The sequence below is a fragment of the Xiphophorus maculatus genome, chromosome 4 (genome assembly GCF_002775205.1).
Source record: "Xiphophorus maculatus strain JP 163 A chromosome 4, X_maculatus-5.0-male, whole genome shotgun sequence".
NCBI classification, from domain to species: Eukaryota; Metazoa; Chordata; class Actinopteri; order Cyprinodontiformes; family Poeciliidae; genus Xiphophorus; species Xiphophorus maculatus.
Genome location: NC_036446.1, coordinates 4,666,626 through 4,682,708, shown reverse-complemented (window position 1 = coordinate 4,682,708; position 16,083 = coordinate 4,666,626). Strand labels below are relative to the sequence as shown.

The following is a 16,083-nucleotide window of genomic DNA, read 5'->3' as shown; positions in this document are numbered from 1 at the left end:
GAAACAGCGAGAATTTGATAAAAGCACAAAACGCAACATGGTGAGCGGTTTGTAGTTGGATGATTTAAGGCAATCCATCTTCAAATATGTGCCTGGATTTTTAGGGAAAGCGAACATCATTAAGGGTACATGGTTGAAACTCCTTTTGATCCAGGCTTATTTCCGCTAGGTGGCGGTAATTCATCTAAAAGCTGTTTGCCAGCCGCTTTGTAGAGAAAGGCGAAGAAAGCTCGAGCTGGTTTGAACCGATTAACCATGTGGTTAAAAACGAAAGAGCCACGTTGTACTGATAAAGCAGGTAAACTTCCCGTTTTTTAAGCTTCAAAGTTGCAGTATGACGTTAATAGACTCGTCGATTCAACATAATGCGTATATCTTAAACCTTCGTAGGTTTTGGGCAAGGACTGTTATTTGGTAAATAAAAGTAAGCAGTTTGATGCTGCTTTCAATTGTTTGCTAGCACTTAAGCTAATTCGGCTACCTGGTGTTTTATGATCTTTAGTAACTTTATGACCTATTAATTTAGCGGATATTTTACCTCCCTAATCAGACTTTGTTGTGGGATATTAATTATTAAACCCTTCGACTCTGTTCATTGTCATTAGCTGACCTGCTTGTTTTCTTTGTTCACAGATGCTACTAATTACAAGAAACTTGCCTCGGGAGTAAGAAAAGTGTTTAGTACCAGTCACGGTGGATTGCGCTGAATGGATGAGGCGTCCCGTCGGTTTAAATTGGAGTTCAAGGTACAAACAAAATGGGCTCAATTTTTTCTTAGTACAAGATCAAATCAACGGGATGGTGGGTGTGAGAGTGATGAGTTGCACTAATCAGTTGGGGTGTTTGCTGCAGTGGCATGAGCATCCCAATCCGATCCCCTATGAGGAGGCAAAATGTGCGCTGGGGCCATCTGACTACACCCCCATCCATTATGATCAACAAAAGATATATAAATAATTAATTTAAACATGTTTCCTTGATAGGTTTTGTCATAATTTATTCACGTGATTGATTGATCTGCAGAATTTCAAAACTTTATTACAAAGAATGGTTGCTTAGTTGTGCTTTGTTGGTATCTCTTGCTTCTGTCTTGTCTAATCCCAGTCTGATTTATTATTGTTGAGATCAGGGCTCTCTGTGGGCCTAAGCATCCATTACAGAAAGCTTTTTTTCCCTTCACTTGCATAATGTTTTATGGTAAGCTGTTTTTGTCAGACACTGAAGCTTCAAAGTGCTGCTGTACGCTTCCCCCAGAGGTTTAAAGAAAGGGATTTTTCTTTTCCCCTCTCAGAAGGAACTCTTAAGTGTTTTTACTCTTCAGTATCTTCATATGTTTAACTTGAAACAATTTGCGCAATTTATTTTCTTATTTTGCTGTAAAGCACTTAGAATTATGGGTTTCTCACTCTGTAGCCTCAGGCACTATTTTTTCTCATTTCACATAGAATTAATGCAAACTAAACAAAAGAAAAGCATATAAATATAATGATCCTCTTTATATACATTTTAACAGGGATCTTATTTAATGAATGTGTTTGCAATCTAGTTTCCTCAATCATTGTTTTGACATCAATTAAAGTACTTTTAATATGTTACACTGAGCTAAACTAATTTTTTAAAATTAATTTTCCAATTTTCTTGGAACACCTTTTAATCTATGCAGCGTGATTTCTTCCTGTTTTCCTGGTGTCTAGAGTCGGGAAATGTAAGGAAAAATCCTGTGAAGATTCAAAGGCTCGGCTCTGCAGACTTGAACTGGAACGTCTTCGTCTCTAAAGGTCTGTAGGAGTTAAATATTCTCTTTTTACCACAGAAGTAAAACTGAAGGATGAATTGTGTAACATCCTCAAGACTCTGAAGTAAGTCAGTGTGCCTCCAGTCCCTTTGTTTTCTTTAGAACTTCGGCGTGCTATTCCCAAAAATTACTGGGAATATTCAGCTATGTTACTTTATAGTAGGATCTTTAATCTCCACATCTGTGGTTTACAGTTTGTTTATTTTATAGCCAATTGGTTTTTGTAAATCCTCATCTTCTTAAAATAATGACCAGACAGACAAAAAAAGAATCACTTTTGGCTAAAAATGACATAGACCATTATTTCAGGAAAGTAGTAACATGTTTAAACATGTGGAAGTGTTAGTCAAATGAGCTGCTTCAACAGTTTTTTTTTTTTTTTTCAATTTAGAAATGTTACAATTGCAATTCATGATGCAAATTAAATCAACTTATCAGTGGGTACTTTTTTGTGGCTCAAGAAAAACTGGAGACCTTGAGACTGATTTTAGAATTTACTTCAACTTCTTAATGAAAACACTATTTAGAATTGTGCAGCTTTAAATTCTGGAAAGCATCAAATCACTCTCCAGTTAAAAATTGGTATAGTTGGTTGTGTTTGTTTCTTTGCCGCTGTTGTAATTTTTGGATGCATTAAAATGTTCTGATCTCCAAAGTGTCTCTGTGTCTTGAGTATCCTTACGGAAGTGGCAGTGATGAGTTGCACTATTACCCAGGTTGCTGTTGCAGTGGCACAGCAGGCCTGTCCTGACACAATGTGTTGACACCTATTGTGCACAGGGGCCATCTGAGTCACCTCTCCGTGGGAGAAAAATAGCATCTTTTAGGTTGTGGTGTCAAAGTTCAGTTCTTTCTATCTGATTCAATTGTTGTTGTTTTTTTCCCTAGGCAGAAGATCGAAGAAGTAACTGTGGGATGGGACGTTTTTAGTTCAACAAGTGTCCTGTTATAGCCTCGGTTAAAGAGTTTCAATGCTGGTAAGCATGAAGAGACTTTACTCATGTTTTAAAAAGACAGAATAAGAAGTTAATATTTTTGAAATAGCTTATACTATTAAAAATACCATAGCTTACAAGTTATGATATTGGAAATGTACTAGAGCAGTGGTCCCCAACCCCCGGGCCGCGCAAGAAATAATTAAATATTTCCGTTTTATGTATTGTTTGAGTCTGGAGGATCTTTTATTTTGAAAATCTTTTAACCAGATTCTCTCGGTTACGTCTTGCGCCCAACATTGAGCCCACAAGCAGCAAAATGAGTAAGAAACAGATCAGATGTCTTGGGAAAGTTTCTTTGCGAAGGGGAAAAGGCCCAGAAAAGAGACAGGAGAATGGAATTATCCCAGCAGATGATTCCCACATTCCAAGCCCACTCTGCATGATATGCGGTGACCGGCTCGCTAATGAGGGAAAGAAGCCTTCAAACTGCTTTGCCACATAAAGACCAGGCACCCTGTACATAAGCAACACTTCGGGTGTTATTGTCTCTCATCACTCCCAGATGGGACCGTCTCGTTGCAGAGAAACAAGCTCAGGGCTCCCATTAGTCGTTATCATGAGTTAAAATTTTCACAAAAGTAAAATGTTTGTTTTTGTGGCGCGTCTGTATCTTATTTTGAATGGATATGTAAACGTTACCATAGCGACCAGAGTCAGAGCGTTATGGGCAGTGGTCGAGACAAGATGAGAGGAGTGGAGCTTGTGAGTTTTAGGTCTGGTTCACACGGAACGATTTAAGGATTGTCGGCAGATTTTCCAAACTTTGGTGACCACACATGACACGAGCCAATAAAAGTACAACAGGTTCGACCTTTTAAACTAATGGTCTTAACTGCCATAAGACATTTTGTTGAGGTAAAAAAACAGTGAAGCCTTTGCTGAATGTCATATTTCAACAGTTCTTAATGTGACATTGTGATCCAGCTAGTCGCATCTTGGTGTTCTTGTGGAGGGGACAGAGTTTGTCAGAGGAGGATTGCAGGTTGAGGGATTGTGTTGCATCAGCGGCCACCACACTTAAACGTTTGCGTTTTGCTTTTGTCAGCCAGACCAGACAGGTTTTATAATGCAGGAACGCTTCTGGTTGGGTGGTATATTGGAATTTTGATTAACGCATTTCGCAAGAAATACTGCAAGCAAAAATGTATTGAGCTTGTTGCTGGGTAATAAAATGACTTAAAATTTATTATTGAGGAACAGAGAATAATCTCAATAGAGGGAGACTTTAAAATCCAACAAGACAGACTATATGTTTTATAAGATGGTATGTAGGGCCAGTATTGTTTACTATATTTTTTGAGAATGTATTTGCAATATTAACAGAACAATGGGTCTTGTACATGTATTGCTAGTTAAGAAAATATCATTTCACCACTTTACATATAATCCATAATAACCTACAATGCATAAGGGAATTATGTGTTTAGGTTAATTTTTAAAGTTAAATATGTTTTAACTTTGTGTGACACATTTCTCTTAGAACTGGACTGTTGATGTGAAACTGTTGTGATAATTATTGAACCTGTTCAATAAATAAGTAAACATTGTGGTTATTTTGTTCATATCACTGTTTTCATTTCACTGCTCATCTGTAAGAACTTTGGCTGGGTGTTTTTTTTTCTCTCTCCTAAGAACACCTGAAGAAAGCAGTAAAAGCTCCAAATAAATCCTGTAGCTTCATTTCATTTATTGGATTGATGCTAGATGTCTAATCTAAAATTGTCCTTTGTTTGATGTGACACACTGCTACAAATTTCCAGGCTTAACTTGATTTTCTGTGTGAAATGTTGATTTTTTTTTTACTAGATCCACAGTTTTACTACAAGATCTAAATCTATATCCAGTGAAATGAAGTTTGTGGAAATCTCAACACACAGCTGCTGGCTTTTGATTTCTGTTGTACTCATTTTAACCACTAGGTGTCAGGTGTACATCATTGTTTTCCTACTGTCCTCTGGACAAATGTCCAGAGACTGAAATAAGGGACATATTGGATAAGATGCCTGAAGGTTTCAACCACAAATTGTTTGTTGCTATAGGTAAAAACGTTTTAACGACAAGCCCTTACTGCAGCTTCTAAAACTGATTCACATTTGTACAAGTTTTCCAGACTTATGAAAATAAGCTGCATCACAATTTAAAACAAAAGCATAACATTACAAGCTTGTGTCTCTCCCGACAGTTGAGTAATGTATAACGTTTATCACTCGAAGGTTTTACTTCACTTGGTTTCCTTCCAATCATAACTCCCGGGGTGGTAGATGATTCACACCTGCACTGAATGGAGAGTAGAGTACATTAAGCTTTGACTTTAAGTCATTGCTGTTTTCACCTGCATTCATTGCAGCTCCTGAATCGGGTATGTTCTCCCCCTGAGTATGAGCTCTCTTGGAATACCAAGAATTCAAACTAGTCATCTGCAGGTCGTGGCTCCACCGGTGAAGGGTACATTAAGAACATTCAGTTTGAATCAAAGGAAATGTCAGAAGTGAAAGGAACTCAACTTGGAGGTACAAGACACGGGTTAATTATTCATCTTGTTAATAGCGAGTTGACGCTGAGTTTCTTTAAAGAGCAGTCTCACATTGGCTGTGTTCGTTTTCTACAACACCTAGTTGTCATTTCTCACCTGAACTTCTCAACATCACATGCCTGTCTGTTACTGAACAGAACCATGCTGTCCTTCTGGGCCCTTTTTTTTTCCAACTGAAAATGATTGCACTGGACTCGAGGCTGTTGAAGAGATGTTGTGCAGTGTTGTTTGGAAGAAGAAAAATATGTTTTGTTCAGTTGTTTTCAACACTCTGTGTTTTTAGCTATTAGAAATGTGATGTTGAATTATGTGTGGTCTCCAGACTGCCTGTCCACGCAGCAATTATGGATTATACAGTGAATAACATGAGAACTACCTTTTAAACTGTACTGCTTCACCTTTTCACCCCATATCATCCCTATGTCATCAAGGAATGGACTGCACTTAGACCCCTAATGGTCTGCTGCAGTATGTGTGGTATTACTATCTAGCAAATGTTCTAAGGGAAGGATGTAAAGAGATGTTTTGCACATGTCTAGCTGTAGCACGTGCTGGAGTTTCAAGTGATTCTCTTTGATTTAGATCTGTAAAATTTGGCTCCCAGGTCTGCACCTCAAAGTTGTTATCAAACCATTTTCCTTTAGCAGGACGCGTCCTACTGAAAGATCAACAACTATCAGGAAATACTACGGTGGCCGACAGGTGCAAATGCGCAGCAAAAGAGAAAACATGCAAACAAAAAAGAAGACACCCCCGAATGAAATGCAGCAAACAAAAAGAGAGACGCAAACACCCCCGAATGAAATGCAGCAAATAAAAAGAGAGACGCAAACACCCCCGAATGAAATGCAGCAAATAAAAAGAGAGACGCAAACACCCCCGAATGAAATGCAGCAAACAAAAAGTGTTGAAAACGGAAGTGCTCCAGACCACTAGGGGGAGTCAAAGAAAATAGTATTCATTTCTATGGGACCAGATGCAAGATTCTTCTTCTTCTTCTTCTTCTTCTTGGTATTTATTGGCGGTTGGCAACAAACTTACAGTAGCATTACCGCCACTTACCAGTATGGAGTGTGGTTTGAGATGGTCTATAAACTTTCACTTTCTACCTTTTCCCTCCATTAACTCCTGATTAAACATACCCCCACACATACACACCTGCTTATATTATCCAACTTGCTTATAACTTTATATACCCCTCTTTGATATTCTTTACACATTCACACCCAACTTGCTCTACTCATATCCTATGAAATAGCTTTGTTTTTTTAAGATACCGAATAATTATTTGAATATGTCTACTCCCGAAATCTCTCCTCAAAAATTCTATTAAATTAAACCTTTCTTTAATACCTACACACTCTCTCAGCATGCATCTTCTCTCTTCTTCATACTTACAACACTCTAAAATAACATGCTCTATTGTTTCAGACTTCTCACAATAATCACACTTTCCAGATGCAAGATTCAGAGAGATACCTTTACTTTCTTTCAAATTTCTTTCTCTGAATCTTGCATCTGGTCCCATAGAAATGAATACTATTTTCTTTGACTCCCCCTAGTGGTCTGGAGCACTTCCGTTTTCAACACTTTTTGTTTGCTGCATTTCATTCGGGGGTGTTTGCGTCTCTCTTTTTATTTGCTGCATTTCATTCGGGGGTGTTTGCGTCTCTCTTTTTATTTGCTGCATTTCATTCGGGGGTGTTTGCGTCTCTCTTTTTATTTGCTGCATTTCATTCGGGGGTGTTTGCGTCTCTCTTTTTGTTTGCTGCATTTCATTCGGGGGTGTTTGCGTCTCTCTTTTTATTTGCTGCATTTCATTCGGGGGTGTTTGCGTCTCTCTTTTTATTTGCTGCATTTCATTCGGGGGTGTTTGCGTCTCTCTTTTTGTTTGCTGCATTTCATTCGGGGGTGTCTTCTTTTTTGTTTGCATGTTTTCTCTTTTGCTGCGCATTTGCACCTGTCGGCCACCGTAGAATACTGTCTTTATCTCAACTGTGCAGCAACAGACAGTTACTAAAGACTTTTCTGGCATGTTGCCATCAGACACAGCATTTACTACTTCGAAAACCCGAGTTCCAGTTTATCTACTGGATCAAGACAGAAATGATGGCCCCGTCAGCTTCCAACACATTAATTGAGAACAAAATATCCTTTTGCTACATAGTACTCATCCCCTTGTAACAGGTGGGATTCTCCCCTTTTTTTTTTTTTTTTTTTAGGTCTGCCTGTAATTCTTTGAGTCAAATTTACAAGGCATCAGAATATTCCTCAGAGTTTTGATCCATGCTAGTTTGGTAGCATTATGCAGTTGCTGCAGATTTGTAAGCTGTACATTCATGTGCATCTCCTGTTGCACCACAGCCCGGTGGCACTCTGTTGGATTGATTTCTGTGGAAGCCACTGGGATACTGTGAACTCTTCGTTATGTTTAAGAAACTTGTGTGAGATGATCTGAACTTTGTAACCTAATTGAACTGCCACCATCAGCATGAAGTGTTGGTTCCAGGCAGGTTTGATCCATGTTTTCATTTTGTCTACACCAAGATCCAATCCTACCAACTGAATGCTGCAGTTGAAATTTAAACTCCTTGGACCAGGCCGTGTTTTTCATTGTGATAGTCAGATGTGGTGTGGTCTTCTGTGTTGAGGTTCAATGTGTTGTGCTCTCTAAGATATCATACAGCTCACGTTAGAAGTCTGCATATTTGAGCTGCTATTGCTTTTCTATCGTCAAGGCCAGTTGACCAAAGTCACTTTAATCCCCTGTTTACCTTATGCTGATGCTCAATTTAAACTTCAGGAACTTGTTATACCACAACTAGACAATTAAGCAAATTGAGTTCTTACTGGCTAAAGTGTCGACAATTAAGTGTCTGAGTATATCCCACCCACTAGCAGGTGCTTAGTTGAAGAGATAATCATTGTTATTCTCTTCATCTGTCAGTGGCCACAATGATTGGTGTATTTGCAGAAGTCTTCAACACAATTGCTTAAAGGATTTCTAAACAGTGAAGTGTCAAAATCAATAATTATGCAGTTTGTAAAGCAGAAAGTCAGTCTGCTATTAACTGAGTTGTATTGTTGGACAGTCAGTACAATGTTGAAAGAACAATGCATCTGAATATTCTTTGCAGGGTTTCTGTAGCCACAAGATCAGTTAAGGATTAAATGAAATATTGAAAGGGAAGGAGAACTAAGGTAAAATGGTTTGACTTAATAGATTAAGAAAACTGAATACAGTATTTACCTTTCTTTCGCCATTTCAGATGAAACAAAGCAATAGTTTTATCTGGATTGGCTTTAAGAGTTCCTCATCCCACTGAACTTTAAAGATTAAAGACACAAAATGGACATATAACCATGTGAGGGAAAAAAGTTTTTCCTTTAACCCGCATGCCCACGTGAAATTCTGTTTTCTTTTTTCCCTTTTCTCTGCTGTCTCATCTTCTTTCATTTTCTCCTCAAAGAAGACCATGACAGAGCTATGACTGACAAGAGTGCAGAGTGATCATAGAGGGCTCGCAGACTATTTTTTATTAGAGGAGACAGTTCTTGTCTTGCTTTTAGCCGAGCTCCTGTGGGAATTAAAGGGCACACAACTGGAGGCAGATGTTTTGAATTTCAGGGTGGAGGATAACTCCAACATTTGATGTTGAAGTGAGGCTGAGATGGGGACAACTTTTAAAAGAAAAAAAAAAAAGGAGATGTTTGTTTTGCCTCAGGAAGTTGTTTTGTGAGCACGCAGGTCCAGCGGGAACCGCACTTTCCCTACGCCTCTGAGCAAACGTACACTGGATGCTGTGCTGATATGAGCTGCTGATCAAAGGAAGGGTTCATATCCAAACCTGAAATAGCTTTTTCTCCTTATCAGGTCATGTTGATTCGTTCTGCTCCTAAAAAAATGACCCAACATAGAGGTAACCTCAGGCCCTGGCGAGCTCTGCTCATGAATACTTACACACAACTGTCACACATTACACTACTGTGGGGTGATGGCAGAAGACATTTTGATGGCAGTGATTCATAATACAGTCAGAGGTCCTGTTAATGAAGCGCTAAGCACCAACTTTACAAGTCCCAAATGGGTTTACTCAGAAATTGGTTAATGCATTAATCAGCCTTAAATGGCCTTTTTCATGCCATGTTTAGAAGCTGATGCATCCTTTCAGAATAATTTCTCTGTGTGACTAAGACATTTTCTGTTTCACATGGATAGGATTGACTGTTTAATAAATGAATAACACAGTACATATATTTTCTTATTGAATGGCAGATATATGATTATATGGTGTGTTTAAAAACCCTCTTACATATTTGGACTTTGGTTACCAAGGACACAGCACTATTTTATCATTTCTGCACAAGAAAACAGCAGGGTTGATGAATTAATGTCATGAAATATTTGTATGAAAGAGAATGATTTAGTAAGTTGCACCACACTATGCTAAATAATAGCTACTCAAGGCCTTTTAGAAATCTAATTTAACTTCAACTCCTTCCACAAAGGGAGTTTGTTCACAATCTAGTTGAACATAATGCAATTGGACGATCAGAGATGTAGTTTTAATGTGCAGAATGGCCTACATTGCGTTACTTTGCAAAAGTTTGCACACCCAAGATCAAATTTATAGTTTTGTGCTTCCAACTGTTTGAATTGCTGTTGTGCAGTGACTTAGATATAGCAAAGCAGTGCTGAGCAGGTATGTTATATATTCTGCTAGATGAACTAATTTGATGGTTCAGCAGGATTTAGATTGGGTCTAAAATAGCTCATCTGTGAAAGTGGTCTGTCAGATTTTGACTGATGGTTGTCAAGTCAGGTAGTTATAAGATACAGAGACTTGTGCTAAACTGTCATACCAAAAGTTTAAAAATATTTTTAAAAAATCTGTTTAGGCAAATATTACGTGACTAAAGATCTACATTTATTGTCTAACTGGAAAACGTGTCTGGATATTAACTAATAATTTGCTGGTATTGTATAGTTGAATTGTTAACCTGGGAGGTCCAGCTAGTTAGGATAATAACTGCCATCAGGTATGGGTGATGTCCTTTACATACTGTATACCACTGTAAAGGATTTTTGGCCTACTCTTTCGTACCAAATTGTTTGAATTCACCCACATTTGAGGTTTTAAGAATGAACACTTGTCTACTACTGCCTCTTAGATGATGAATGGACTTTACATCATCCCCCAACCGTAGTTTACTTTTTATTCTTTTATTTGTTCATTCCTAATAGGACTTTCTGGTATAATTGATATCACTACCCCACTGTATAAGTGCAGCTGAGCTTAAACTTATGAACTGATAGCCAACATTCTCCTTTAAGATCTTCTACTAGGAAGCAGAATTCCTGGTTCCATGAGTTAAACAAATCATTCAGTTCTCAAAATAACAAAATAGCCCCACACCATCAAAGTATCACCACCATGCTTGACTGTATGACATTCTTTTTCTGAAATGTTTTGCTTTGCACCAGATGTTATAGGATATGAACCTTTCAAACAGTTCTACTTTTTCTTGTCAGTATATAGGTTCTTAGAGGAGGCATGTTATTTTTTTTTTTGTCTACACTTCCTGAATGAATCATAAGTGCATTCTTGTACATTTGACATACTGACCACTCTAGGTAAGGTTCAGTACTGTTCTCTAGTGTAGACAATCCCACTGCAGTTTCCTGGAGTCCCAAAGTATTCAAAATTTCCTTGTGAGCCTTTTAAGACTGATTGAGGTCAGTGACTTTCTTTCTCGTTGGTTCTTTAAAAGCCTCTTTATGTTTTCTGAAAGGTTATATTTAAGTGATCCCTTAATTCTTCAGGTCTGGCAGTAATCAGCCCTCAGAGTGGAAAGTGAAATAGAACGAAAAATGTGGTTAATGACAGTTAATTCACGATTTAACAATGGCCAATTACTTTGTCACACAGGGCCAGTTTGATTTGGGTGAAATGAAATCATCATTTGAAAACTGCTTTTTTGAATTTAACCTGTTTGTAGTTCATGTAAAAAAAATGTACATTTATTTATGACAAAAATGCATTAAGATATTATAATCTTAATTTCACTGTACTGAAAAAGCATTATTAGAATCCAGTCAGAGCTACAAGTCATAGCATGTATAATTGTTAACAAGAGACAAATATATTATGTTGCATATAGATCTTAGCATTTATCCAAAACAAGCTAAACGGCTCCATCTCCAAACAAAATGGAGACGCAGAATCAAAAGCTGTCAAATTGATTTTCCTTTGCATGTCTCGCCCATCTTATCGCTTCCTTTCGACCACATCCTACTTTCTAATATTATATTTGCTCAATTTTTAGTATTTAGAAGGTAGATTTGTTAACTGTGCATACAAGCAAAATATTCTTTTAAATGTTATATAAATAAATTTACCTGGCAATCTATTTTATTTGAAATTGCTTAGAAATTTTGATATAATACAGGCTCAAGAATTTGCACTAGGTTTATTTGTTCTCTCTTCATCTGGTTGCCTGATAGATATGTTGTTGCTCATCAGAGTATGAGGCATCATAATATTAGGTGGAAGGGAGTTAAAAGTGGAAGTCATTTATCACAATTAATAGAGCAAGTGGTGCCTTTGGCTGGAGTGCTTGTTTAATAAAAGCAGCATGCAGCACATTTGTATGTGGGTTCATGTCGGTGTTCAAAAAACCCCACCAGGGAGCAACGCTCACAAATAGCACATTTGTTTACATCACCTCGGGAAAATGCAACTAAAATAGGCTGGAGTTCAATAGGCAGCGTTCTACCATGATTTAGGTTCAAAGATACACCATTTATTTTCATAAAGCTTATGTCTTAAGGCAAATCAAAGCAATGAGCGATCATTTTTATACCGCTGAGGAGGCTTTCAGAAACATTGCAACATCTCCATGCTTGGAAATCATGTCATGCTGGTTGAATTTTAATGGTGAGATCTTTCTAATGCCTTTCCCACTTCAGATTTTCATATTTATGTGGCGCTGGTGAATGTATCAGATTTCCCCTGCATCATGTGTGCTGAAGCAGTGGGAAGGCGTGGGGTCTCATCATGGCTGCCATTTCTCTTTAGTGCAGTTTTACTTTTTCACTATCACTCCTCGGTTTTTGGACTCCTAAATGAATCTTTTATCAGCCTTGGCAAATTACAAACATATGAGACTTTAACACAAGCTATTTATTTATCAGTATAGGTTTAATGCTGGATCGGCTGCGATAACCAAACAAGTCTGGTAAGTCTGGTCTGCAATGCAGAAAAGATAAAAGGATTATTCAATGTTGGAAAATTTCGCTTTTTTCATGGACTGGAACAAAGAATGGATTAGTAAAATATGTGGACTGTTTCAGGAGACTGTCGAGAGTAAAGCACAGAAATTATTACACTGTAAACAACATTAATTTGCAACATTACAAGACCCGCAGTCGTAATAATTGTGCAAAGAACTGAAAAATTATTGCACAGTTTAATTATTGTTACAAATGCAACATTTTAGAGAGATGAGTTTTTGTTTTTTTGTTTTTAATTAGGAAAGCATTTCAAGCTTGAACATCAGAACTCGTGGCTTGGAAAGATGCAAATATTTCAGTCACACTTTGTTTGCTTGTAAAATTACTGGTATTCTCATCATGCAAAACATAAAGAAAAATCATGATCTGACACTGATTTAAGCAAAAGAAGGTCATCACATACAGCAAAAACTGGGTGAAAAATGTGTTTTCAGGTAATAGTTGTACAGCATTTATGTTCTTATTGAAACTTTCACAATGTATAGTTCCAAGGCATTACACGGGTAAGAACTCTCAGTAGGTCACATGATTGTACTTTTGTGGTGAAAACGTTGCTAAATGTTAGAGGAGCGTTGTGATGACTTCCTGAAGGTGAAGTTTCAGAAAGAGCAGACATTTTTAAAGAAACGGGTCAAATTTCAAGGCGATAAAATACAAAACCAAATTTTAACTATTATATATTTTTATAACTGAAATTAACATAGTTACTTAACTGTGCTACAGAACTATACCCCTAAAAATACATAAGATAGCCCCTTTAAATAGTATTCGTCACTTTTTGAGTTGAAATGCTGAAATGTTTTTTGATTGATTTATTTGTTTTATTGAAATGTGTCAGTAAGCATTGCCTCACTTTTTTATCCGTTACTGTGGAAGGAAATGCTGCAGCATGGTGTTAGGCCAACACTCTTGCTGAAGTCTGAACACATCTCAGTTCTCGACAAAGGTAGAAGAAAGACCATCACTGGAGATTTGAATTCTGATTAGATGTGAGCTTTATTCGGATCTGGGCTTAGATTAACCTTCCCCGTTGTCCCCTTGGCTGCACAGAGGTGTATTCATGATGGATAACCTCCCATTCACAGAAAACGCACAGCTCTCGCAGCTCACCCCCATTAAGAGCATATACTTGTAACCGGATTAGGAGTCCAGTAATGGAAGCTCTTCCCCATTGTCTCCGTCTTGATGCTTTCAGAGCTGATCAATCTCTGTTTGTGTGCCTCAGAGGTCAGATTAAAATGTTGAGAACTGAGGTTATGTGCGGGTGTCTAGTTGCAGGTATTAAATGTCAAGCGTCAGATTCATTTGTCTGTGTTTTAGGGAGAAGGTTCACATTGAGTTCTGGCTTGCAGATTTGGGAAGAGTCATTAGTTATGTGTTAACGGTGTTGCTTTTGTAAATTATTCAGTGCAGAGACAGTTGATGGTGGTGCAATACACCAACATAACCACTTCAAGAATGACCCAGTTTTTTCCCCGTCTCCCTTACCTTACCTTCTGCTGCTACTTCTTTTCTTCGTTTTTCTTGCTGAATCTGGGTTCATGCTGTATGGGGTGAATGCAGCTCATCATCAGCATCGCTGTGGGTCCAAGATAGAAGGAGACTTCACTTGTTTTGTTGTACTATTCTCAAGTTCAACTCAGTGTTTTCTCCTAGTGTGACTATTTATATCATAAACACACTTTATTCCCTTAATAGAGGAAACAACAGAAAGAAAAACACCTCAGTAAACACACATTACCGCTTGCTTGTATAGTTGCTGGATGTCGTCCAAAAAGTAACAGCTGCCTTTCCACAGGCCTATTACAAATTAAGTATAAAGGAAAAGTTTTACTTCAAATTACATTTATTTAATAGAATGAAAAAGTAACATACAAGCAAACACCTTATATTTAATTTTCAACATAATAATTATATTGTGTGTGGCAAATAGAGTTGAAGTAACACATACCAGCAATGAGGGATTAGAACTGAATGTGCAGTAATGCATGGTGCCAGATGTTACTGTAAACACAAACATTTTTTTCACAACTTTATTTTTAAGTACAAATGATTCATGCCATAGATGTGAAAAAAACAAACAAGCTAAATATCACAATATTTTGCCACGTCTTGCATGTCGACGACTATCTGACAAACAGACTACAGTTTAAGACTGTGGGCTCATGTCTTTCACCAGCTGATCAGCAGCACAGGAGGACCATAAGGATGTGTACTCATACCTTTCTTTTTCACTGCATACACTTCTGACTTCAACACCAGACAGAATCTTATGACTACAGTCGCAGGGTGTATCAGAGATAAACAAGAAGCTGATTACCTCGGTGCTGACAAGGACAGCGGACTGGACATGACTTCTATAAACCTGTTGTGAAAAGAGCTCTCTCTTCTGCCATCATCTGTTGGGGTAGCAGCATAAGAGCTAGTGGTTTTAAAAGACAACCTGATAAAGAAGGTTGTTTTTTTTGAGGGGGGTACTCTGGAGATTGTTGTGCAAAGAAGAATTCTTCGTGAAACATTATGGATAATCTTTAGCATGATCCTCATTAGACTGTTAAACAACAACAATAGAGCTTTCATCAGACTTTGAAGTGACAACTAGATGTCTTGCTGTTACACCCCTGACTCACCTACTGGTCCCAAATCAGCTGACTTTTTAAAGGGTAAAAGAGTTTTGTGACTCAAAAGTTTTTTGTACCGATTACAGATGGTCTCTGTAAGAGACCACTGGACTTCATCCAAAAGTTGCTCTTTCATCACCATTTATGCTTGGAAATGGAGCAAAACTGAACGTCTACTATATCACTGATGTGTTTAAGCATTTACAAGTCTTCTGACTCTTATTTTATGAACAATGCTTAGCCCCACTCTGCACCTCCTTTGATTCTTCCATGCTGCCTTGATTTTTTTGAAAGCTCACATTTGAGCAGGATTTTGGCAACCTTGTTTGTGGATTATGGAGCAGCCCTGAAAAAGTGCTCCTCTTTGAGGGTTTATGATGAACTGTGTTGTGAAAGAGGTTAATGTTGGTGCATACAATGACAAATGAATCTTTAAGTATGGTTGCAGTCCACAAATATGTAAAGCTAGAGCTTTGCATAGCTAGTGCTGTATAAGCTGTTTACGGCTGTGGCTCCTAGAAAAACATAATTATTACTTGGGTCATCAAACAACACTAAACTAATTTAAAGATGAGTTGAGCAAATATTTTTATTGCCTCTTTATTTGACTAATTACCAACACAAATTCTATGCAAGTAGTCCCCAAAAAGCTTCACATGCTTTTTGTGTCTTAAGGAAGACCTTAAGTTTCTTTCAACTGTAAAACTTGACCTGGAGATAATAATCCACTGTGTTGTCATACCTCGATTGGATTACTGCAGTTCACTTAATTCTGGGGCAATTCATGCCTCTCTTCCATGCCTTCCAGAGTGTTGCCACTTGACCTTTATTCAGGTACACAC

The 16,083-nt window shown here is 37.8% G+C and overlaps 1 long non-coding RNA gene and 2 other non-coding genes across 3 annotated transcripts; all 3 read left to right on the top strand.

The window, feature by feature from the left end:
- Nucleotides 1-207: 207 nt before the first annotated feature.
- LOC102236180 lies at nucleotides 208-2,967 on the top strand. Its single transcript, XR_312815.2, has 4 exons — nucleotides 208-298; nucleotides 634-746; nucleotides 1,695-1,778; nucleotides 2,684-2,967. It is a non-coding gene; the product is annotated as an uncharacterized LOC102236180 (long non-coding RNA).
- On the top strand, nucleotides 807-921 carry LOC111608487. Its single transcript, XR_002752698.1, has one exon. It is a non-coding gene; the product is annotated as a small nucleolar RNA SNORD67 (small nucleolar RNA).
- On the top strand, nucleotides 2,481-2,592 carry LOC111608488. Its single transcript, XR_002752699.1, has one exon. It is a non-coding gene; the product is annotated as a small nucleolar RNA SNORD67 (small nucleolar RNA).
- Nucleotides 2,968-16,083: the final 13,116 nt, after the last annotated feature.